The 25,125-nt window shown below is 35.4% G+C and overlaps 1 long non-coding RNA gene across 2 annotated transcripts in view; it reads left to right on the forward strand.

Moving 5' to 3' along the window:
• LOC141728220 (uncharacterized) overlaps positions 1-25,125 on the forward strand; it is a 151,807-nt gene that overhangs the window by 70,871 nt on the left and 55,811 nt on the right. For both annotated transcript variants that reach the window (XR_012579053.1, XR_012579054.1), the window contains one exon: positions 23,103-23,199. This is a non-coding gene — a long non-coding RNA (uncharacterized LOC141728220). The remainder of the gene's footprint in view (positions 1-23,102; positions 23,200-25,125) is intronic.

Genomic DNA, 25,125 nt, shown 5'->3' on the forward strand with positions numbered 1-25,125 from the left:
GTTGATGTGTTTGAAGATAATAACTACTGATGACAATTTCTCCCATGAACTTGTACAGTCCCCACTTGAACTTAGAAATTCATTTAGCATTTACAATGTCTTGTGGCAGGAAGTTCCACAGATTACTTACACCATTTGTAAAGATCCACATTTTCTTCTTTTGAAGGTCACATAGTTTTTTTGGTAGCCTGTGGTGCTTTCATTCAAAGAATAATGAATAGTCAATCCCTACTTAGCTGTTTGCCCCACTCACGACTTTATTTACTCCTATTATAACCCCATGATATCCTCCCCACAATTTTTTACATGCTGAAACTCCCAGCGTGTGTACACAAAGCATTTAGAAGCACTGAACTCGTTTATTAATGCTATGAGGATGCACTGGTTACTTGAGGCCAGATCTGATGGACTGAAGCACCTATGTCTGCTGAGAATAGCAAAGCACAGAGAGTGTCATTCTTTCAGAAGTGTCCTTGGCAGTGTCTGTCTTACAGTGATAAATAAATGAGTCCAGATAATTTTCCATCAACATAGGTCAAAGCTTTTTTATATCATGTAACAGAAGAGGTACTGCCAGCCTGAGTATAGATTGTAGAAATATAGCTGAGCTGGTTGGGTTCAGCTTGAGGCACGGCTGAATCTTATCCAACTGCTCCATTCTAGAGGCAACTCTCTCCCAGCACTCTAATATTGCAATCATAATAATCAGATGTAGTGAAGATTACGTTTCACTGTGTGTCTTCTGCATACAGTTGGCACTTTACTTTGTATCAGTGGTTGAAATTGGACTGTGCTGCACTTACATTTCACAAAGTTGTTGTTCATCCAGAATAGGAAAACAGCTAGAGAGCACTGTGACTTTCTGCCTACCCACGCACAAGTTTCCATCCAATAGAAACCATAATATGATAAGAAATATAGCCAGAATGCTAATTTGCAATGAAGGGAATCCTGCAGTGTAGGGGCAACCATAATTATCTGTCTGTAGGCTGAAAAGGAGTGGGAAAATATTTATATATCCATATCTATATTTAAGAATTAATAAAACAGTTGAGCTGAGATTATATTTCTAAAATATGTTCATGTTGTCTAGCAATTGTATAATGGAGACAGTTTGCACTGAATCAGTGATATATTTTTAGATTTTCACTTAGAATTCAAACCTCAAGAGTAGAGACCAAAATCCATTGTCTCCTTAGATCATGCTGTTCCTCTGCATTGAAGGGGCCACAATACTTATAGGTTTGATAAGTAATACAAAGGACCTAAAAGAACCTGGAAATCATATTTCTACCCAGTACAAGAGAATATCTATCAGACTGGTGAGGAAATATGGCTTCAGCTTTCTTCATGCAACGTGTTTCTTAACGTGGATACCTGTTCTGCCACAAGGGCTGATTAATTTGAGGGTTTTCATTTTAAGACAGCAAATATCTCATGGCAAGTAGTGCAGCTTCAGTCTTTTCTGCTGTTTTCTTAGTCAGTTCTGTAAAACCAATTAATTTTTTTCCACATATGTAATAGTTAATCAATCCATGTGAGTAAGTCTATCTCCCAACAGATAATACGGTTCAAAAGCATCTCAGGGAATTGCCCAATTCCTGAAATTCAAATTGAGATTGCACCAGGTTTTTGCATTCTCTGCCCTTCAGTACTATCCCAGAATGCTTTGAACCTTCATTACCTGTCCTACTGACAATGTGCTATTTATGCAGCACAGTCACATCTTCCTGAGTTTCAGAAAAAAAATCCAGTTGGCTACAGCACAGTCCTCAAACTATTTAAAACACTTGGACTGAGAATAACACCCGGTCTCTCTCTTCCTCATCCAGTTTTGTGGCAACCAAAGTGCAGTGTGGGGCCAGAAGACCCAAGGCTGAAACCTATACAAAGTTTTTAAAAAAAGATCTCTCGAGTATTTGGGAATCAGTCTTGGATAGTTGAGAACTTTAATGAGGGTTTCTCTTACCCAGGGATTTAGGAAAATGTGTAATGTAGTATAATACTGGCAAGAGCTGTTACTTCATCAGTACCTTTTATAGTTTTTATATGTGGATTTGATGAAGAAACTTGTGTGTAATTCATAGGAAAAAACTGCAAATGGCCTGAGAATGACTGGAAAAAGACATGAGAATTTCTATAATTATAAAGTCTCTGTGGTAGCTGTTGCCTTCACAGAAAAGTAATTAAAAGTTCTTAAAGAATGAAAGTAACTTGAGAAAAACTGTGTACATCTCAGGCTGCAATTTCAGAATCTTGAGAGGATGCTATTAAATACTCTAACATGAGAAATTCAGTAATAGCTGTAGATTGTGGTATGAGTTTCATTCTCAGACATGAAAAAATGGTTCCTGATGAATTTAAAATGGTTTTATCTTGATGCAGTCTGCACTGTATTTTTCAAGCTTTCCATTGTAATCTGCAGCATTGTCAACTTCAGTAAGTAATGCTATGACGATGATAGGGGGGTTTATATACTAACATTAAATCAAACATTAAAAAACAATGCAGCGGTGTATTATGGCTGTAATGTTTGCATTAATGAATGCACAAGAAGGAACAGAATGAGCCTGACTTTTAACAGTCATTAGTTGTTTTTTTCCCTTTAAACATATGCAAAATTCTCTTTCCAAAACTCTGTTGGGTAACATAATTGACATGTTCACAGGTTTCCTGAGACAGAAAATTCAACACATATTGCAATTTTATTTTCTTCAGGAGGAGTAGTGCATTAGTTGGCTCTCTTCAGACGAAAATAAATTAAAGATTGTATCTTTTATTGTTTCAATAAACTCACACATCATATACAATGTGTCAAGAATCAAAACATAAAAGAGGAATATTCCCAAAAGATATTAAATAATCAAAAGTAACTAACAGTATGCTGGTCAGTATGCTTGAACCTGGATCTCTTTTTTTTGAGGTATAACAGTATTTGATTTACCAAAGAGATTATATGCAGATTTGAATTTCTGTTTATTTTTTCATCTTGCCTAAAAAAGAAATCCAGATGATGCTATCTGTAGAGCACAAACATTAGATGCTGTTTTTCACCTTAAAATCCATTGAAGTACCAGAGTTATGTCCTGAGGATGGTGTCCCAAACTTTAGTCAACCTCAATTGGGAAAGGTTTTAAATGACTGCCTAAATGGTTTCCTGAAAAGTGATTATTTCATCAGTTGAGACAAAGCTATTTTGCAATCACTTTCTAGACAGTGTTATTTTGATGCAGTAAATAAATGAAAATATTATCAGAATATTATAGTTAATGAAACTGTGGCAGACATAGCATGAGTTAAAGCCAGATTTTCAAATGCCATAATTTCTATTAAATGCTTAACATAAATTACTAGCTTTTCAAAACGTCTCATGTTTTTTGAGATCACTTGTTCATACAGTTAGAGTAAATGGTGACACTGAAGAAGTGGTCCCAAATCACCAGACTCTGGTGCTGAAAGGAAGATGATTTATAGCATATTCAGTGAGGAGCACTGTTTGCAAAAGACTGTTTAGAGGAAACTAAGGCCTTTTTCTTCTGGATAGTGTAGGAAGTGTAAGTGACCCATTCCAAGTAAGGAGTATGGATGAGATTGCACCAGGTTTTTGCATTCTCTTCCCTTCAGTGCTATCCCAGAAGGCTTGGAACCTCATTACCTGTCCTACTGATGATGTGCTATTTATGCAGCACAGTCACATCTTCCTGTTTTTCAGGAAAAAAAGTCCAGTTGGCTACAGCACAGTCCTCAAACTATTTAAAACACTTGAACTGAGAATAATACCCAGTCTCTCTCTTCCTCATCCAGTTTTGTCCTGTGGCAACCAAAGTGCAGTGTGGGGCCAGGAGACCCAAAGCTGAAACCTGTGAGATGTTGATGCAGCTAATCTGATATAGATGGGGCACCCATGAGGAGAGACGACACAAGCCTTTGTTACCCCTCTTGACCAGGGACCCCATGTGGGACAGGTTCAGCATTATATCTGTATCTTTAGTGAACATTTGTGCTGAAGGTGATACACTTTCTTTCTGGTCCAGGACAAAACTAGAATGTATTGTGTTTAAGTGTACTGAATTTCTTGTGGAATTAAAGAAATTTATTTTGAAATTTTGAGGAATTTGATGCTTAATCTGATTAACTATTTTGGCAATAATAATCTTTTTCTTTGTTATCCATTTTTCTGGATATATTTTTAGGGGAAACTTAGTGTATTGGGAAGTTGTTCACATAAGAACACAAGTCTGTCAGATGCAACTGTCTCTGCATTCAGTGCAGCAGCAGAAGGTTCTTCCTTATCTCTAAAAGTCACCAGAACACTGACTCCCTATGTTCAGCAGCCAATCCTAACATGGCTTTTGTGAGCACTTCTATTTCTTGATAGCAAACTATTAAGTTACTGCAAATTACTGAAAACTAAATTAGAATTAATGAAGGAAGAAAACTCATTAAGGATAACATGTTAATGAACCTGTATCTTCTATAGTAATAAAATCATTAAACATTTTATCTCATATTAATAGTGCTTAGCATTTTGAATAAATATAAGCTAGCAAGTTCTTGAAAAATTTGAGAGAGGTAGTAAAATAAATATGATATATTTCTAAATTATTTTTTTTAATAAAATGAAAAACTTTTATCCAGGCAATCGTAACCACTTAACAGTGGGATCTCTACTCAACTTTAGCAAAGGTTCAGTATTCTTCTTTAATTTTTCCCCCAGTTTATTATTTCTATCCAATAAGCACATTCCCATTTTCTTTGCATGAATACATTGTCAATTAGGTGCATATCTTGTCACTCGTACAGAAAATGTTATTACTTTTCACAGGAAATTTGACATACTTCAGACTGATTATTTTTTGGAAGAAAAAGAAGTCTCTTTCTTGCACCAAGTAAATGATGTGAAGTGTCTACTGCATTGCATGAACTGAATATCAAGTATCTTATTTATACAGTGTTATTTGTATAGTAACAGCTGATTATGGAAAATATAGTCTGAAGTTTTTTTCCAGAACACTTATTGCTATCGCACTTATTTATTAACTTTGGTGGTTTAGATGAAGATCATGTACAATAATTAATTGTAAACAATGAAGTATTTCAGTTTATGTGTACTAAAATGAAATTTTTAGTCTTTCTTCTTTCATCACTTTTAGTTCATAATCTGCCTAATTTAGTGTAAATTTATGGGAAAAAACCACAGAGATTTTAAAGACCATTCCATTGCCTCCTCTAACAGGGCTAATAGTAATTTTCCTATGACACATATTCACTAGTGGTCAGATTTCCCCACCATATATTCCATGAAAGAATTGAAATAGAATCCAAGATCGGACTCATTCATAAAGTTGTGTAATAAAACTCTGTGAAAGATAGACAGAATATAATATTCTAAAAGACAGAACCTGAGGGCAAGAATTTACAGAGAAATATGTCCATCAATGAAAGTCCCATTTCAGTCAAAAGGAAGAGACTGTTTCAACCCAAAGGTGACATCTGTAGTGGGTTAAACCTTAGTTCAGTGTTTATTTAGATTGAATACAAATCCTTTTCATTTTAGGAATTATATCATGTTGGCACTTACGCATATTTCTTATTTGTTAATGTGCAATAGCTTTCCTTTCAGTATATGAATTAGACATATTTCTTATTTGTTGATGTGAAATAGCTTTCCTTTCAACATATGAGTAAGTATACAGTTCCAAAATTTGTTTTAAATCTTAATGCATTCAGGGTTAGAAAGCCAGTCTTCAGGCCATTTTCTTCACTACTTGCCATGATACAAACATCTAGAGGGAAAAAAATTGAAAAAAAAATCAGCATTTAGTGCTAAATGCTAAGCATTTTACTGCACAATGACTATCATCACTGTATAATAACATCTGACAAATAGGCTATTACCATCAGAGGGGAGGCTTTTAAATCAGGCCTTAACTACTTTTATTAAAGGCTTGGAAGGTAATCACTGAAATTATATTTTTTTTTCTTGTGTGTTTATGCTTCTGTCTAGAGTCTTTAGAGATTTGCCAGTTACAATCTATCTACTACCTGTTGTGAAACACTGGTAAGGAGATAATACAAGCAATTAGAAAAGCATTGCTCACTCCTGAAGTGCAATTACCTTAAATGAAGGTTTCCAAAGGGAATACACAATAGTGTTTCTCTGACATTTTTTGTTCCTATATTTTCCCAAAGATACCTTTTGTTTCTTACATATTCTGTCTAATCAGTACCTCACAGGTGGCTGCAGAGTGGTGTCAATGGATTAAATATACTCCCTTAGGACTAAGTAACATTAAATCTCAAATCCACCAAAAACAAGGTCAGTCTATGATCCCTTTATACATTATGTCAAAACAAAGTCACTCAAAACCCATTCTTTGTTAGTTTTAATCTTATGTGTCTTAAATATTTCTAAATCTGTAATCTCTAGACATGACACAAGGTTACACATGTAATAGTGAGAATTAAGATGTGAATCTTAGCATACTGATGTAAACCCACATATGTCCCACTTGCCATGCTGTGCTGCATGTATTTTCCCAACTTGGGACCCCCTGTGATGGTCCCAGCTGGTCACCCCAGTCCGTGACTCACTGGAAGCTTCTCATATGGGGAGACAAAACATGGACTCTTTGTATAAGGTGGGGTTATGATGTGGGGTTGTGATGATGAAGGCATCACTTTGCCTTCATACCTGCCAAGGCCTATTCTGCTGTTTTGCCTCTTATCTCTGCCAATATAAACTGATCTTGAACTTTTTCAGAGGGTTGCTAGTCTCTGAGAAATTAGGAAGGGATCTACAAAGTGGTTATTAGAAACAGTAATGAAATGTATTTAAAAAAACTTCATCACTCTACTACACATACTTCCAGTACCCTTCCTGTTCAGCCAGTGCCCAGCCCTGCAGGGAAGGTTGATCAGTGGATTCCTGCCCTGTTTTCAGAAGGTCTACACTATGAAGTACCTCTACCTTGGACAGTGAGCTCTGGAGCTGAAGCTGGTAGGGATGAGTTCTTCTGTCCACATGCCCAAGGCTGTTCCCTCACAGAAGGGCTGGACATATCACGTTGCTTAAGATTTGCTTTCACATCTCCCCAAAGCCCGAAGTACAGAATATGGGACTAAAAAACACTTTTTATGTGTGTGTTATTTGTTTTGTTTTGTTTTGAATTCAGAATTAGCGCAACTCACTAGAATGGTGTACTTTTAAACATGAAAATGAAGGTATGTGATGGTATTTGAGGACAAAAAGCTTTGCTGGCATGTTGTTGCAAGACCACGTCAGAGGACAGTAAAACTTGTCCTCTGCAGTAATCCACAGCAATTAACACAAAAAAGGAGACCAAGGTTCAAGGGCAAATTTGATTGCAAAGTTATTTCACAGTGTACATGTACTCTTCAACTGTTTTTAAATAAGTCTATATCTAAGTAGATAATGGCTCTGGAAAGCTAAAGAGTTCTCAAGGGTAGCAAGTTCTTTATGTATTTTTCTTGTCTCCCTCTTTCCACAGTGCAAAAAATATTGTCAAAGTAAGCATATAATGTAACTTCTTTTATTCCTCTAAATGGATAGGTGATTTTTACACACAAATACAATATACACACTGTGTTACACACAAAGTCCCTAAGACTTTGCTCTTCCCTTGTTGAAGTTCGTCAGCTTCCTACCTCTCCAGACTGTCAAAGTCTCTCCAGATGTCATCCACATCCACTTTCCACAGTCTTCAAAAATATTGGCAAAGTAAGCATATAATGTAACTTCTTTTATTCCTCTAAATGGATAGGTGATTTTTAGACACAAATATTGAGAAATTCTCTTCAGAAATGAGACTTTCTTGTGGTTTTTCGGTAACTCTTGTCTCTTGGAACTTGAGTTGGAGAGAAAGTGAGTACTCAGCCTTACAGAACATAAAGAATCACTGCATCATAAAACCACTTCTTTCAGAGGGGCTTAAAGGGCTGTCTGGCTTCAAGTCCCCTGCCTTTGACAGGGACACCTTCCACTAGACCAGATTTCTCAGACCTCCATCCAGTCTGGCCTTGAACACCTCCAGGGATGGGAGACCAACAGCTTCTCTGGCCAACCACTGCTCCTCACCTCACAGTAAAGAATTTCTTCTTTATGTACTATTTAAATCTACCCTTTTTCAGCTTAAAACCAAACATACTATATTCAGAATGAGATGCAGGAAAAAAAATAATTAAAAAGTAACAGAGAAAGGAACTGTGTATATTCAGACCACTTTTGGGTTTATTTTTTCTGGCTATGTTTTGTTTTATGTACTACTTTCCTAGCAACTTGTCTTATGGCTTGTCTTACTGTTTCAAAAAACACTATTTATCATTTTTCAGGCAAGTAAAAATGTACTTCTTGTTTTCCTCTTAATGTGTTTATTTTTTAAAAAACTGTTTTTACACATGGTATTGTGGCTCAATTATGACAAAAACAACATTCATGCCAGAAAAGTGAGAGGATTTTTAGCTTTTAAAGGATAAAAATTGGTCTTCAAAATCAGGTGTCATGGTCAGCTGAAGTCAAAGCTCTCAAGCACATTTTTTTCATCTGTTTTGATAAGATGAATATATAAAAGTTCATGGCCACCAGAAGCTGTAAAATGAAGCACAAACCTATATGATATATCATAAAAATTATAACTCTTTACTTGTATTGTTGTATAGTTTTCTTTAAAATAATGAACAAAATATATATTAATTTAAATTAATACTTATATTAAGTCTGATGGAAAAAAGGAAGCAATAGCTGCTTCGCAGTCAGTTAAAACTTTACATGGTGAGGATACAAGTGGCACTTATTCCCTTTGAGCCACTTGGTTTATTATATATTCAGTGCCTGAGTGGGTAAGCCAGCAAGGAAATTTAATGTCTGGGGACTACTTCATTCTGTTTGCTACCCTTGTAGAGAAGATAGCTCCTTAAGCAAGCCTGTGGATAATATTTGTCACAATTATCTCCTGTCAAATCTATTTCACAACTTATGTAGTTGAAATATGCACGAGTTCAGTTGATGAGAAATGCAAAAGAATAAATCATGGAGAGGCTCAGTCAGTAAGGGGCTAAAAGAAACTTGCCATTTGGTCTGTACATATCTACATATATAGAAAACCTCTTTGCAGTCATGCAGGTCTTTGGAACTGGATCATAAACTCAGGTCAACTTCACCAGGTGCTTTAGGATGGAAAGTTTCGTCAAAATCATCCTTTGCTTTATATTTATTTCCCTTTATCACCAAAAAGGTATAGATTGACATTGGTTCAAAAATAATTACATTTTTGTATATGTACATTTGGAAGTAGTTTGTGGAACTGATGGAATAAAGAGTCCTATACTTCATCTATATTTTGAAAGTGAATTAAAGAAATGTCAAGTCACAATGGACATTTAAGTTAGAATACTGCAGCTGTCAATACATCAGAGACACTAGTCAGTGGCACTACTATCTAGTAAACAGTAATTTAATTAAGTATATCAGTATGTTTGTGTAAAAATCAGATTATAGTCAATATTTGACTTTTTTTCTGAAAAGAGGAAGCATAAGGCTGATAAGAGAAAGTCACAGACATAATATGTATATGCATTAACTTACAACTGAATTTTTAAGTACTACATAGGCTGTTAGCTAAGCAATTTCTATTAGAGAAGGCAAATGAAAGCTTATTTCTTACTTTCAAATTGCAGGTGTAAAAATGCTTTTTGAAGTACACCTACAAATTTGGTGAATGCATTACAGTACTGACCTACTGGTTTGGAACTCCAAGAGACAGAAAATGTTTTAAATAAATGGTCAGAGGTGGGAGTAACTGCTAAAGTAATTCTGTTCACTTTGTAAAGCAATGACCCAGAGGAAGAGATGTGCAGTAGAGATAAAATTTCCTGGTGCTAAAACCAGAGTAGCCATTGACAGAAAAACTATAGTACAAAACTACTCTGATAATTTCAGACCAATTGCCTGGACTGAAAAATTCAGTTAATTATTGAGAAATTTTCCTGTAGGTGGAAAAAATTCCATACTAAAACGAAGAAAATATAATCTAAATGTCTGAACACAACAGAATTCTGAGAAGTGTCTGAGAACAATGACTAGAAAGAATAAACAAATATTTTAATTTCCTCTACAAATAAACAAATATGTTTATTTCCTCTACAGAATCATAGTGTTCAAAGTGTTGTGTGATATACTGAGGATAAACTCCATGGACTTAACTGGTGCCTTGGGAATCTTACTGGCTGTTCTGACTTCATCAGTTGGCTTCTCTATTCTGTACCAGCTGCGTGCCTTTTCAGGATTTAATCACTGTACTTGGTCCCAGTGACTGGTAAATCTAGTGGACATCAGTGTATTGCACTCTGATATACCCCTCTGGTATATCCTTCCTCTCTTTCCATCCTTCTCACCTGATAATTTTGTTACTTCTTTTACGCCATACTAGAAAAACAAATGTTGGGCACTTTTGGTTTTGAGCTGTGACTAGATGCTTGTGGGATCACAAGGCAATTCAGGCTGGAAGGGACCTCAGGATAATATCCATCTTCTTGCTGAAAGTGTGATGAGTATCCAGGCTGGACTAGATTGCTCAGGGCTGATCTAGCCTTCAAAGTATCCAAGGAGAGAGAACACAGAGTGTCATTGGGCAAAATCTTTCAAGGCTTTATTGTCTTTGTGAGAAGGTTATTCCTAAGCAAGGTGGATATGTATCACTTGTTGAGTTTTGTGGGAGCAAGTTTCAGATTTTTCTGATTAGAAGACATATGGTTTCATTCAGAAACAAATGATCATATAAAGCAGCAGGGAGATTTCTGTGAGGGATACAAATCACTGCTTTCACAGGGAGTTCATGAGGCTCTGATCACATTGCAGTAAATTTTTACTCCTATGAAGAATTCTACTCATGTCAGTGGAGCTGTTGAATGGACATTTTAAGTTGGCAGCAGGATCTCAATATTAGGCCCATAGAAATAATCTGAATTAAATTTAATTAACTCAACATGCAAATGTTAGCTCTGTGAGGGGAAAAAAGAGAAGTAATTGTGATTCAGGGAAAAGTAGTAAAGTTAGCTTTTCAGCTCATGTTGAGGTAGATGTCAGGACTGCATGATGCTATGCCAAGCTATTTCCTCAGAGGAATTGCTCTGCTTAAGAGAAAGCAGATCCTAAAGGCAAACAAAATCATAATCTGAAATGGGATTCCAAGTGATAAGAGAGGTAGGAAGATCTGTTTCATTGATATGGCTGTGTTAAATGATGCAGAAATTTACACGTTATTGTATGTCAGTGCCAGGAATAGTCACACTGAATAGTGTCATTAACACTGGCAGAATGTTACATCTGTTTTCATAATTAGAGACCATGTGATTAATTTTACCATCCTACTTTCACAGAACAGTGAGCCTGAGTAATTTTGTGGCTTACATGAATTCATAACATGTAAAAAGGCAATAATACCTGTGGCTGATGAGCAGCAAATTTACACATGCCTGTCGCTGTGTGCCAGGCAGTCCAGCTCCCAAGTCACTATTTCATAGCTTTCTATGTAGGAAGGGATTTGCCTGTCTTTAGATATCAAGAATGAAACATCTGTGCCTGGGGCAGTCACACAATCAACATCTTCAAAAGGTGAGTAATTCTAAGATTTGTACTTTAATAACCATCTCTGGGGGAGATGAGTTTTCTTTTACCAATGCCTATCTATTATTGTTTGTTAGAGGAGAAAGAATTTTACCTTTTTCTAATGCATAACTAGACATCTAATTTGGATTAGGAAAGATAATTTCTACCATATTGTTTATCATTGCATTTTTAATGCATTTCATGTAGCCATTTCTAGCTTTACAAAGGTGATCTGCATTTCTTGTCCTTACATACAAATAGTCTTGCCAAGTGATTCAGATCAGTTTCTTTATGGAAACTGATAGATTCAACACAAGATAACCAGGATGATAAAGGGAACACAGAAATATGGAACCTTAAGATGAAAAAACTGAGTATATATAAAATTATACCTAAAGTTGTTAAGATCCTTGAAGAAATTGCTTAAGCCCTGTGCACAGCTAGGCCAGGGAATCTATATTATTACTGTTGTGCAAAAGAAACTGCAAGAACTGTTTAATTCTGCAGCTAACAATTTACTACCCACCACCAAAGCTTGTAAAAGATAGTAGAAATATATATTATAAACAAATATAAAGAACAGATAAGAAACAAAGCTGAATCTCAGCTGCAATGTAGCAAAAGTGGTGTTCTTTACTGATGCTTTCCAGTTTCACTTCCTTGTGTTTGTTTTTTTTTTAAAAATATGAAGAATTATAGTTTATTATTTTTAAGGTTTGAGGTTTGTTTGTTTGCTTGTTTGTGTGTTTGGATTTTTTTTTGTTTTCTTTACTTGACTTTTGTTTTTTTTTTTTTTTATGTTTTTACTGGAGGCCTCATTTGTAGCTTTGTCAGCTCACAGCCATAAAGTAGGAAAGCCAGCACTGAAGAATCCTAAATGAGAGTTAGTTGTGGAAAATATTCCCTAGTCAACAAGGAGGGTTGGTCTGTGTCAGTTGGGTTTCACTCCTGACTCAAAATGTCATTAATATTGACGTGCTGGAACTGATGCTGTGTCTGTAAAGCTTCACATACTGCAGTATTTCCTACAGCAAGGGTGGACAACATGCTTCTGCAGTCTTCAAGGACTCCCCAGGGCTCAGATGAAGCCCTGATTCTGTTTCTTCTCTCCTGTTATTTGCCTGGCCTATTGCCTGACCATCTGCAGAGCTCTGTATTTATGCCACTATTCCATTTGCTTTTCTGAGCTGAGCTTTAAGGAGAAGGCAGCAAGGTGAATTTAGCCTTGCTGCATAATGTCTTAAGATCTGTTGTTCAAATAGGGCAGCCCTAATCTAGCAAGCCAAATGAAATCCTACCTTGTATTAACTCACAGGCTGTGTGGCAAATAAATAGCCGTGAAAGGAAGGGAAAGTTCAGTGCTTTTAAGAGCCTTCTTGCACTCTGATAATGGCACAGAAAGAAACAGCTGTGGCTGTTATAGCTGTGGTTGTCTGATAACAGAGGAAAGAAAAAGTTCAGAGGTGAATGGAAGTGGTTTTATTCAACCAGGTGAAAAAACATAGGAAAATATCAAATTCACAGGCATACAAGATCTTCTAAAGTAAGTATATACACTGGGAATTCACATTTGAAAGAAAGAAAACATCTTGCTGTTTCAAGTTATTTCTGTTTACAAAGGATGGAAAACTTTCCAGGTCATTGAGAACTGTGGGCATCAGAAATGTGTTTTAAGTTGTATGTTAGAAGATACTTCCTGATATGTTTTAGCTATCAATAGAATTTGCATAAACTTGTCCCACAATACTTCCCTTTTGAAAACATAATATATATTGGGAGAATATTTATGGCTTTATCCCTCACACAAACAATAGTCTGTCTAGAATTCTCTGTCCCCATCTCTGCTCTAGCTATATTACAAAGACTCATGGAATAAAGTGAATCTTTGTCCTCACTTGCACTCTTTTCCTTTGTCTGTGGCTGCTTCCAGAATACTACTTTGACAACACAACTATGTTATCAGGGAGATTCATAGGCAGTTAAATATGACACTTGTCATTTACATGCCTCTTTTCTTTCTTAGATCTCAAAGAGAACTATGAAAAAGTTTAAACATTCTCATCAATTCATGCAGGGAAGAAAGTGAGATACAGTCAGAGGCAGAACTGAGAACAGAACCAATCCTTCTTATCTCTAGACAGGAGCTTGTCATTTTAGACCAATTATATTATCCAGTTTGGGTTTTACGGTGAAAAAACCCCATATATCTGAGACTCCAGTATGCAATGTGAGAAAATGCATGTAATCATGCCTTTCATTAAGAGTTTCTCCTTGCAGAAATAGCCCATCTGAAAAGTCTTTTTTTGCCATGTACAGTCTGCTTAGAGGTTTTGTTCAGTATTCTTCTTGAATAAACAAGATAGGAGGTTATTTTCATGTCTCAGCTTCTCAGAGTAAATTGCAAGTAGCAGACAGAAACCTTTCAGAAAGAAAAAAAAAATTGCTGAGAAACACATGAAGGGACTTTGTATCTCCTAGGCTAATTCTATAACCTTTGGCTGTAGATCTGAAAATGTTTATGAGTGAAGATGTGATTTATGCTTTAAAGTAAGGAAAGATGGTAAAGGTGAATTAGATCATCCAGTTCATGTGATAATCATGTAAGCTGCAGTAGCAATTCTTTGATACAGAATGAAATCATATTAAAATGATAAGAACAGAATTAACAGGGAAAGTAAAAATAGTAAATGAGATGATTTTAGAAGACCAAACAACAGAAAAAAATTAATCCTTGAATTGTGAATAAAAAAAGGCTCATTATGAAATAGAGGTTCTGAATTTGGTTTTGGGAGCTTAAATATCAAACAGTGCTGCAGAATTCCCTCAGAAACAGCAGTTCCAGTAGCAGTTCACCACAGTTCGGATCAGGAGGAGATAGTCAGGAGACTGCAGGTGAAGGTCTTCCTTGACATGAAATCACATATTAATTGAATTATTGACATGAAAAGAGCTACTGCAGGTCACATAAGTGTTTCCAGTTATTCCCAATGGTGTCTTCTGTTTTTATAGACCCATTTCATTATCAGCAGAGTGAGACTGATGTGTGGCTCTTTCAGGTAGCATTATGAGTTTTGTAAAATAAATTTGAAGTTCAATTTTTTGTTATGGTGTTTGTTACAGATCTTTTTAGGCACTGCTCAGAAATGTTTCCATTTGGGGTAAAAAAGGCAATGCCCCTTCTTCCAAAAAACCTGAAAATTAATTTTAAAATACATTGTGTATAAAGAAGAAAGTATAAAATTAAATACACTGGTTTTCGAAGAAAGCCTGAAGTGAAAATCACTTTGGGATTTGAATCCAAATTCCACACACCCAAGTTTCTGAACATTATAAAAGACAATTAATAATTATCTTTCTTCATTCTATGCTGTTTGAGAGTGAGATGAGTTTCAAGCAGACTTAATTGGTGCAACTAAAGCAATTCATTTAAAATAATTGAACACAATAATCTGGATTTTGCTCATTACTGAACAAAAGAAAGATGGTGAGGAACGCTCTTCTTTTTATTCCAGCATTAAAGGTCTTCCTTACTTTAGAATTCTCAGAATAACAACAAATTCCAACACCAGACACCTAACAGACTATGGCTTTGTCATAGCAACTAGAAAAATCTGGTCTAGCATTGGGAAAAGAGGTTTACCCTTTCAAATTACTGTTGTGCATTCCTGTATAATGTCTGCCTGACTGTAAAAGTTCCTCCTGCCTGGGCAGAGTGCCCCTGAATACCTATTAGAGATGTGTCTTTCAAAGACAGGCAGAGTGGTTTATGTTGCTGTGTAAGCTGGAAATTCTGGTTCTTAGGTACATTACTTGACACTTCACTGTGTGAACCTATTACTAATTAAAGAGCTTTGTTTTACAAAGTTTGTGAATTTCATAAAAAGTTTAGAAAACAGTGTTTACACTTAATGCAAACAATCCAAGGTTAGAGTCGAAATACTTACTTATTCATGAAGCTTTGGGCTTTCAGGGCTTTTAGTTCCATTTTGTTCCCTACTTGATTACGTGTGTGTGTTTAAGATTCTTTGTCTTTTCCCTTTTTCATTTCCATTACAAACATTGCTAATTCCTAACACAAAATTAGCAATCTCTGCATGGTGTTTTTCTCTTAATAGATGATGTTGATGCTGCGTGACAAGAGTTAATATCATTTTAATAATAAGTTAGTGCAGAAAATGCCTTTAAAGGGAGGTGACTGAACCGCTTTGATGGAATCTTTTGGTAAAAAAATATAGAGAAAATACAAGGAGGACAAAAAGCAAGGGAAAAACTAAATGATAAACAGAAGAGGAAAATTGACATGTTAGAAGACATGAGAGACACACTTAGCACAGCCATCATAAAGAGTTTCTAGCAGAAGTCCATTTTTGCAAGTCTAGTGATACATTTTGTAATCCTTTATTTGTGGGGAAAACAGATTCAAAGCAGAATGAGAGGGTGGGCAATTTCATGAGTACCTGCTGACCTAATTAATAGCTTTATTAATATTTTACGATTTGGTAATATATTGTGAGGTCAATGTGAGTTGATAAAATGGAAGTGCAGAGCTAAGTATTGTTTCTTCACTAAGCAAGCAGATTAATTTTGTATTTACTTTTAATTTTTTTATATTATAGTTATGGAAGAACTTGGAACGTTTTTTTTTTCTCTCCTTGAAAAGGGATTGTATGGCATAGAAACCACTTTTTCAATACATTTTATTGCACCTAGATAGTCTTTTCTCCTGGGCTCAGAGGCAGGAATCTGAGAACATTATTAACTTTAATAGGAAATATCAGGTATTTATAATGAGAATCTTGAGACCATCACTGTTCATTCAGAGATCCACAGTCACATACATAAACGATATTGTACTCTTCAGCAACTATGGTTTCCTTTTCCAAATTCAATGAAGGTTTCTGTGATGATCACTTGCTGAATGTCTTATTTTACTTTTTCAGTTTTTCTTACCTTACAAACATAGTCACAGAATAACCGCTATCAACGCTGTTCCCTCAAAATCCTCCTTACTGTGTTTGCAAATTGAAGAATTTCATTATTTGCTTGTAAGTGCACAATATTTATTTTTTTTCCCTACTGTAGCAAAAGTAGCACTGATTAATAAATATCAAGGAGAAGTTCTTCAATTTGCAACTATTTCTCCTATCTGAAATTTTTACAAGACACCCTGTGTCATATTGGTCTAAATGTGCTTTAAGTGTAATAATTGCTGCTTTGTATCAACAAATATGAGCATTTTCCACAGGTTTTGGATGAAGCTTTAACTTGGATAAAATGAAGTCAACACAGAAAGTAATGCCAGTTCTTGTTGCTATCTGCATTTAAACTTGGGTGGAAAGAAGGATGAGAAATCCAGTCAAGTGGCCCATGACACTGGCTACTGGAGTCAGATATTGAGTTGCTTGGCTCCTGTTGCTACTAGAAACAAACATCTTGAACCAAAGAAGCTGAGGCATGTTTCCTCTAGGGGCTGGAAGAAGAACTGAAGTTAATGAAAATATTTGCCTGGGTTGCAGACGAACTCAGTAAGCAAGCCATGTATTTTGAAGATGTATTTAACAACAGTAACTTAGAGATGCTCTGGAGAGTAACAGTTATTTCCCACAGCATTTGAAGCATGAGTTAGTCACTTTGTCAATCAGCTCAGCACAACAAAGCACAGTGAAGGGTCACTGTCATTCAGTTTCTTGACACAAGTACAGGGCATGATTTGATGGCTTTCAGTAGCCACATGTGAAGTTAGTTGCAGAGGCAGAAGGCCTTGGAGATTTCCACTTTATCGTTATTCTCTAAAATGTGGTAGATAATTTCCAAAGAAAATATGCCAGTCTGGCTGTAATGCTGTTGATAACTTGTCTTTCATCTGTGAAATTGCTTTTAGACTTGGTACCTGCCTTGAACATAAGCACTGCAGCTTTGCTACTCTGCTGGATTCATTTGAAAGATACCCTGCTGCTGTAGCCTGGAAGAACTACTGTTGAATTTTAAAGGGTATTTTGGACTAATGCAATGATCACTGAGGACAGGCATCAGAGACGTGATATTTGCATAACAGCTTTTAGAAATACTAGTAGAAAGCAAAATGTTGTAAAAGTAAAGGGAACTTAGCACTAACCTATCCTAAGTACCTGTCAATGTTCACCTGGCTCTTCTTTAGAGTCTGTTCTAATGATACCTACCCTGATTACACTATTTTTAATAGAAACATGCTCAGCTAATATCTCCAAAGCAAGCAGGTATACATCCCACTTAACAAGTTCATATACAGAGAAGTGGGTGGCAAAACAAGAATTCAGATGTCTGTCCTCTGGGTTCATACTTACTGCTTGAAGTGAAAAGGGAGCTCTGTCATCTCAAGCCAGAAAACATGCTTTCAGATTTATCCACTGGTTTTTTTATACTATTTTAGAGTAGTGTTTATCTTTAAAGAACCATGGAAACTTAATTCAGAGGAACAGTTACCGCAGCTTTCAAAGTACACTACAATGTCTAATTGACCTTGTTACTTCCAAGGTGTGAGTGCAGATTAGGGAGAGAAGAAAAAGCTGAGCTTGATGATTTTAATTACAATATAGGCATTAACATGTTTTCATGTTTCAGTAAGCAATGAAAACTTTTTGCCTTCTTACTATCATATATTGAAAAAGGTAGACATTTAAAGTGTAATGGCTATTTTTTTCTTATTTACTTCAATTTCTAATAGGGAGAAATTGGATTTTAAATGTTTTTTTCCTTTTTAATTCATCTTAAGAAGCTGAGTTTCTGGTACTTTTTGTTTCTTGTAGGTCATGAGCTGAAATATTTTCTACAGATTGTGAAAGAAAAAATATCTGAGCTACACTACTTCCTTGCTTGTGTGTCCCCAAGTTGTCAGCAAACCTCCCTGGAGCATTCTCAGATGTTGAAATGGGAGACTGGGATGTGAGGGGGAGAAGACAGGGAATCATGGAGAGCAGTAGGATGATATTTATGTGAACCATATCCTTGTGGAGCAGACATGCTTTCAAAAAAATTATCTCTTTGCCTGGATAATTAGTCTGAGTTTGAAACAGCAGGAAAAAAATAGTACATGCCTAGCTTGCATCTGTCTGTTCCCTTTACCCATGCAATGATTTAGAGACATGAGACACTTTGTCTTTCTGGTTACCTGAAAATCAACTCATTATAGTTCAAGGAGGGGCAGCAGTTCTGTGGTTGTACACACAGGGCTTGCAGCAGTGATCTTTCTCTTTGGATATGCAGGGCTATGGATATGTAAATCCAGTGCTGTTCTTAGCCATTGGAGCATTGTGCTCTCCTCAGATGACATTTCCCACTGTGTAGAGCAGCTACAATTTCCCTTCGGGAAACACTTTGAGCTAAGCTACAAATGACCCTGTCTTTTATTTTGGTCTACCCACAGTATGCTGTTGGTCTCAAACAGGCAATAACCAGTGTGAACAAATGTTTTTTTTACCTTGATATCAGATTTTTTGCCTAATAGGATTTTTTTAAAAAAATAAACAATGAAAGCTGCTCTTTGGTGGCCAGCTTATTTATTTGAGTTGGAAATAATGTATTACTTTAATATTTGCTGTATGATCCTGAATTCTAGGATTTGCCACTCCAGGACGGGTCAGGATCCTTTTAGAAAACAAACAAATAAAACTGAAAGAGATACTTACATCAAAATTATAAATTTGAAATATTCAGAAAAAGATATTAAATTCTTTCAAAATCATAAATACGGATGAAATAAAAAAATACAAATGAAGTCAACTGAGTGAATAATTTTTTTCATAATAGATTTCATGAATAATATTTTTTCAAAATAGATTTTATCAATATTTTATTGGACTTTTCAGTTCTGGAGTCATCAGACTCACAGTAAAAGAAAAAAGATTGGTAACTGTGTGGAACAGCATTTGTACCTCCATAGTGAAGATTTACCCATAGCTAAATCATGACTGCAATGTTCTAAATGGCAACTCCAGTAAGACAAGTCTGATGTGGGAGTGATTGCATCATAGTCCTTTTACTCTCTTTTGTCTTGGATGTTGCATAACTCTTATACAGTCCAGCAGAGTGCAATCATCTCCAATGTAGCATTTTATATATTTGATTTATATATGAATTATTGCTAATGCAGCATGCTTTCCTTCTGCATCAGTGTTCTTCCCATTATTCTGAGCACGAGTCTTACTGTACCCCATAGTGTCCACAATATGTTTTGTGAAGTTTGCTCTGTGTAAACCTAAATGGACAAAATGGAGAGCTTTGGTGCAGAGTTTAAGGCTGGAGTGAAGAAACAAACTGGTGTAACTCACAAAGGGAAATGTCTCTTTTAGCGCTGGGAAATCCATGTTTCTCTGAAGCTGCCCAGAACAGATGTTTCCATATTCTTGTCCTTGAATCACAATTGATATATTAAAGACATTTACTTTTCTTATCCATCAATCATTATATTCTACTTTCTCTCCTTATTTCTAAGCACTTCTAACTTTCACTCAAAGATAGCTATATATATTCAGACCTTTCATAATATCACTTTACTCAGTTGGCCACAGGCATGCTATCTTACAGTTTGTGACAGAAATACTCCACATAATTGAAAAAGAGAAGGACTTGTACTGCCAGATGTTCTCTGACAGGTATATCTCGTTAAGAGGGTGATTAATCTCATCCAACCTTTGCCATGCATAAGATAGGTGTCTAAGTTAGTTCTTTATGCTCTATTTGAAAAAGGGAGGAGAGGTAAGAGTCTAAAACTTATTTTGGGCTCTATTAGGTTCCAGAAGTGCTTGCTGCTCTGCAACGAGAGGCCCCAATATCTGCTTGACCCTAGACACTGATTTGTTAAGCAGTTGCAGTTCGATAAGATGAAGTTCATAATCAGGCATTAGAGTGCTGTGCACTGAACACAGTCCTTTGTGACATGAATTCGCTTTGCCAGTTGTTCAACCTGGCCAAATAAAGAGCAATTAAGATAAGGTACCAGAGCATCAAGACCAAGGGGATATTTTCAGCACTTCTCAGAAGCACTTGAGAACACAGATTCACTTTGTTATTCCCATTCTTTTGGCAGAGATTCTTGGAAATCACATATAGTAGCTATAACCAGGTGAATCAGAAAGAATGTTTTACCTTTGCATTATTATTGCAGTAGTTTGTAATTTGAATTGATAGTCTTAGTTTTCATATTCGACTTTTGCTTTTCTTGCTTCTTTTATGTTCAGATTTTCTAAACTAGTCTCATAAATATGCTTGGCTATAATGTCACATGCAAAATAAAGTTGAAAGATTTTTTTGGGAGAGTATCCATGAGAGAAACTGCATTCTGGCTCATATCTACTTTAATGACTCAGGTATCCCTGGTTTGATTTGAAAACATGGACATATTCAAAATAAAACATATTGATTTATTCCAAGTCTCTACTTGGACCTAGGAGTGGTGACTAAGCTCCTTTGCATGTCAGAGTCCATCACACATTTCAGCATGGATTAATTGCAGGACTGGGTTCATTGCCTTAGTAGATGTATTTAGAATTTCATTATGTTCATTAAAAACCATGCTAAAATCCTTTATTACTAAAAAGAGTTCAAAGCAATGAAATTTTACATACAAATCCCTTGAGCTGTTATGTAAGAGCCGTGCATTGCACAAAATTTAAATTAAATAATAGTAATAGTAAAGAGAGGTTAAGCGTGAAACCAAGCAATTTTCTACGCTAATTTAAATTTGTTTTCTTGTGTTTGGATATGCAAAGTTTCTTTGGAAAATGAGTTATTTCCTTCTTTGTCCAATGTTGACTTAATAGGTTTAACTTGACAGTCTTTAAAATTCAGATTTATGTTCTGAGGTTTCAACATCTTTCTATTTGGCTCAAGTAACTATGCTTTATTTCCAAGTGTGTGTATAACAGTGCACTGCATGAATACTTTACTAGCATGACACATAAATCTCAGATTTTGGATCTCTGTATTTGGTATCTCTTGTTTCTTCTCTAACAGCTGCAAATGTTCACAGAAGGTTTATATGGAAAATATTTAGCAAGAAGAAAACCTTTCTTTTGCTTGTCCTTCTCAGAAAATTGCTTAATTTTTGTCTGCACTTCCACATGTTCATGTATGTATAAGTTTAGTGCTTTATATATGCATTATATGTTGCACATACTCTCTTTTATAACATAAACTATTTATATATACGTGTGAATATATATAAAAAATAGTTGCTGCTTAAATAAAATCCAGTAGAATCCTAGCTTGGTAAATACCACACACTTTTTAATCTGGTGAAGTTAAAAGTAATTTTCTCTGCTTTCTATGACTGTATGTCATAGAAATGGTTGATGAGATCCCTTTGCTTAAGTTAGATTTTTAAATGTTACAAGTCTACGTGAAAATTACAGTCTACCTCTTTATTGCCAATAGAGAGGAAATATATTAACTGGCCTATGGATGTGCATACTTTTATTAAATTTCAAAGATTCTGGTGTGAATAAATGAATTGCTTTCCATGTAACTGGGTCATAGAACTAAGTCTCTGGGTGGTTTTGATCTTATAGAACTCAGTTTCTGCCTCCTTACAAGATAATTCTGCCTTCTGCCTCAGGTGGGGTGGTATTTGCAGGCAGATTTGCAAGATAAGATTGATTGAAAAAGGAATTCACATAATACCTTCCTATCTTCTTTTTCTTAAATTGTTTACCCAAAATGCTTTTGTCCTCATTCCTAGCTCAGATTTGTATCCACACCATTAAGATATCTGCAGAGCTATTGAACCCTGGTTCTAGTTAGAGATCTTATACTGTTGGCAATTATCTGGAACAAATCTTTAAATACCTTTTTACTCTGTATAATATGCTTTTGCAATATTGGTAAATACACATATCTGGAAAACATAACAGTCTATCTTCATTCCATTTTACCCAGAGAAATAAAAGATTTAAAGCCAAAAATGTTACTACTATCAAGTGACATACCTGTCAGATAATGAGCTATTCCTTAACTCCTGTTTTTTTGTTAGTGGTGATAGGTTTCTTTTGGTTGGTTGGTTTTTTAAAAATTTTTAAAATTTTTTTGAGATACCCCTAGATAAAATCAGAATTTTGTCATGGAATGTTTATATTCTCTGGAACAATTTAGTGCATATTATACTTTGGATAAGGTAATTTCTTATCTCTGTGTATTGTAACTACTGCATTTTGGATTCTAATTATTTAATTTTTCATAATATAATTAAAATTATTGAATACTTCTGTTTTTACTTTCCATTATTTTTCAAGTATTCCATTTTAATTTTCAGTATTTAAGCTTGGATGGTTCCTCCAAAATGCACACAGCCTTTTTTCCTGATAACTGTACTTAAAATTTATAGCACTTTCAGCCATGAGGTAGGAAAGAAGTGACATTTAGTATTGCTTGATTTGAGTACTCATTCCAAAAAGCTTTTAGCTTTGATTGGCATGACAACAACATCAATTCTTATACTTTACAGAGCTTACTGTGCACTGAAAATGAAGAATTCCCATGAGTTCCTCTACACTTAAGTGAAATTAAAAAGAAGTGATAGAGGATGGTCCAATACCAGTAAGGTAAGGGAGTGTGTACAATATTTTGTTGAATTAAATTCCCATATGCAATAATAATAAAATGATAGCTATTTAGGCTGTTATTTCACTAGCATATTTACACAAAACTTTAAATCTTAAACAGTAAACAATCTCAGCATTGGTTACTGACACTGTTATAGGCACTTAGTCCCTTCTGGACTCAGCAGGTGAATCATAGAATGGCCTGGATTGGAGGGGACCTTAAAGATCATCTCTTTCCAGCCCTCCTGACACTTGCAAGGGCACCTTCCACTACACCAGATTATTCAAAGACCTATGCAACCTCACCTTGAGCACTTCTAGGGATGGGGCCCCCACAACTTGTCTAACAACCTATTCCAGTGCCCTATCACCCTCACAATAAAAATTTGTTACTAATATTTAATATAAATCTGCCCTTTTTTGTTTTAAAGCCATTATCACTTGTCCCATCATTACATGCTCTTGTAGAATTCCCTCTCCAGTTCTCTTGTAGCCCCCTCTAGGTACTGAAAGGCTGCTCTGAGGTCTCCCCAGAACCTTCTCTTCTCCAAGCTGAATAACCCAGCCCTCTCAGCCTGTCTCCACAGAACAAGATGAATGCCTCTACAGTTTGATAATTTCTTTCTTCTAATAGATTGTTTATTTCTGTATTTATTCTACAGGGTTGTGAAGATAGTCTTAATATAGGGGTCAGTAACAAAGGCTAGTATGTCCTTAGAAACATTACAAGGCACAAATTTTTGCGACCAGAAAGTAAAAATATTTTTGAAAAGGTATTTTCACTGCATGAATCTGTTAATAGCTGATAGCTTATTTTAGAAATTTTCCAAATATATGAAAAAGGAATTTATGGCTAAGAGATCTAAACATATGTGACAGTTCAGATGCTGCTGGGTGCCAGTTGTTAGCAGACACCTGCTTATGAGTGTACATTTCTGTAACTGAATGTAACTCTAACTGAATATATCTTTAAAGATCTGCAAAAGATTTATGGCACTGTTTAATGCTGCCTTCTATCTCTATTTTTTAATAGCCTGCTGTTTAATCTAAACCAGCTATTATTTTTTCATTAATGTGCTTACTGCTAGGTGACTGAGATTATCATGAGTATCTAGCCTAACTAGACAGGAAGTAATGATTTTGTTTTGTTTGTCTGGGGCAGTTTAATGTTTTGACTTTTTTTTTCCCTTTAGTTAGGATCTCTTACGAGTGGTATCCTGGGGAACCAGAAAGAATAAACATTAAGAAATAGCTTTTATATAAACAATAACTACAGTGTATGCATGCAAATAGTCATAGATTTTTGCTGTTGTGAAGCAACTAATTCCATTATATATCTATATCTATATCTATCTATCTATCTATCTATCTATCTATCTATCTATCTATCTATCTATCTATCTATATCTATATCTATATAACTATCTATATCCAATCTATATCTATATCTACATCTATATCTATATCTAATCTATCTTTCTAATCTTTATTGACATCTTTCTATATCTCTGTAAATATCTCTGTCTATCTCTGTCTGTCTGTCTGTCTGTCTGTCTATCTGTCTGTCTGACAGACAGACAGACAGACAGATAGACAGACAGACAGACATATCTATGACAGACAGATATCTATCTATGTGTCTATCTACCTCTCAATCTTTTTATACTAGAATTGAAACAGAAATCTGCTTAGAATCATACTTACCTGTGCAGGCTGCTAGGTCATTGCATCATCAGAGTAGATGGGAGTTGATCAATTTGATCACTGACCTTCACCAGTTTTGAGATTTACTAGCTTAGTCCAGCATACAGGCTTTCCTCAAATAGTCCAATATTCAGAGCTTCCGTCAAGGCAGATGAGTTGTACAGTAAAATTATTCTGGGATTCCTTCATTATTAATGAAAAATTTACTTTCAAACTGGAACA

Source organism: Zonotrichia albicollis, chromosome 2, assembly GCF_047830755.1.
Source record: "Zonotrichia albicollis isolate bZonAlb1 chromosome 2, bZonAlb1.hap1, whole genome shotgun sequence".
Classification (NCBI taxonomy): Eukaryota; Metazoa; Chordata; class Aves; order Passeriformes; family Passerellidae; genus Zonotrichia; species Zonotrichia albicollis.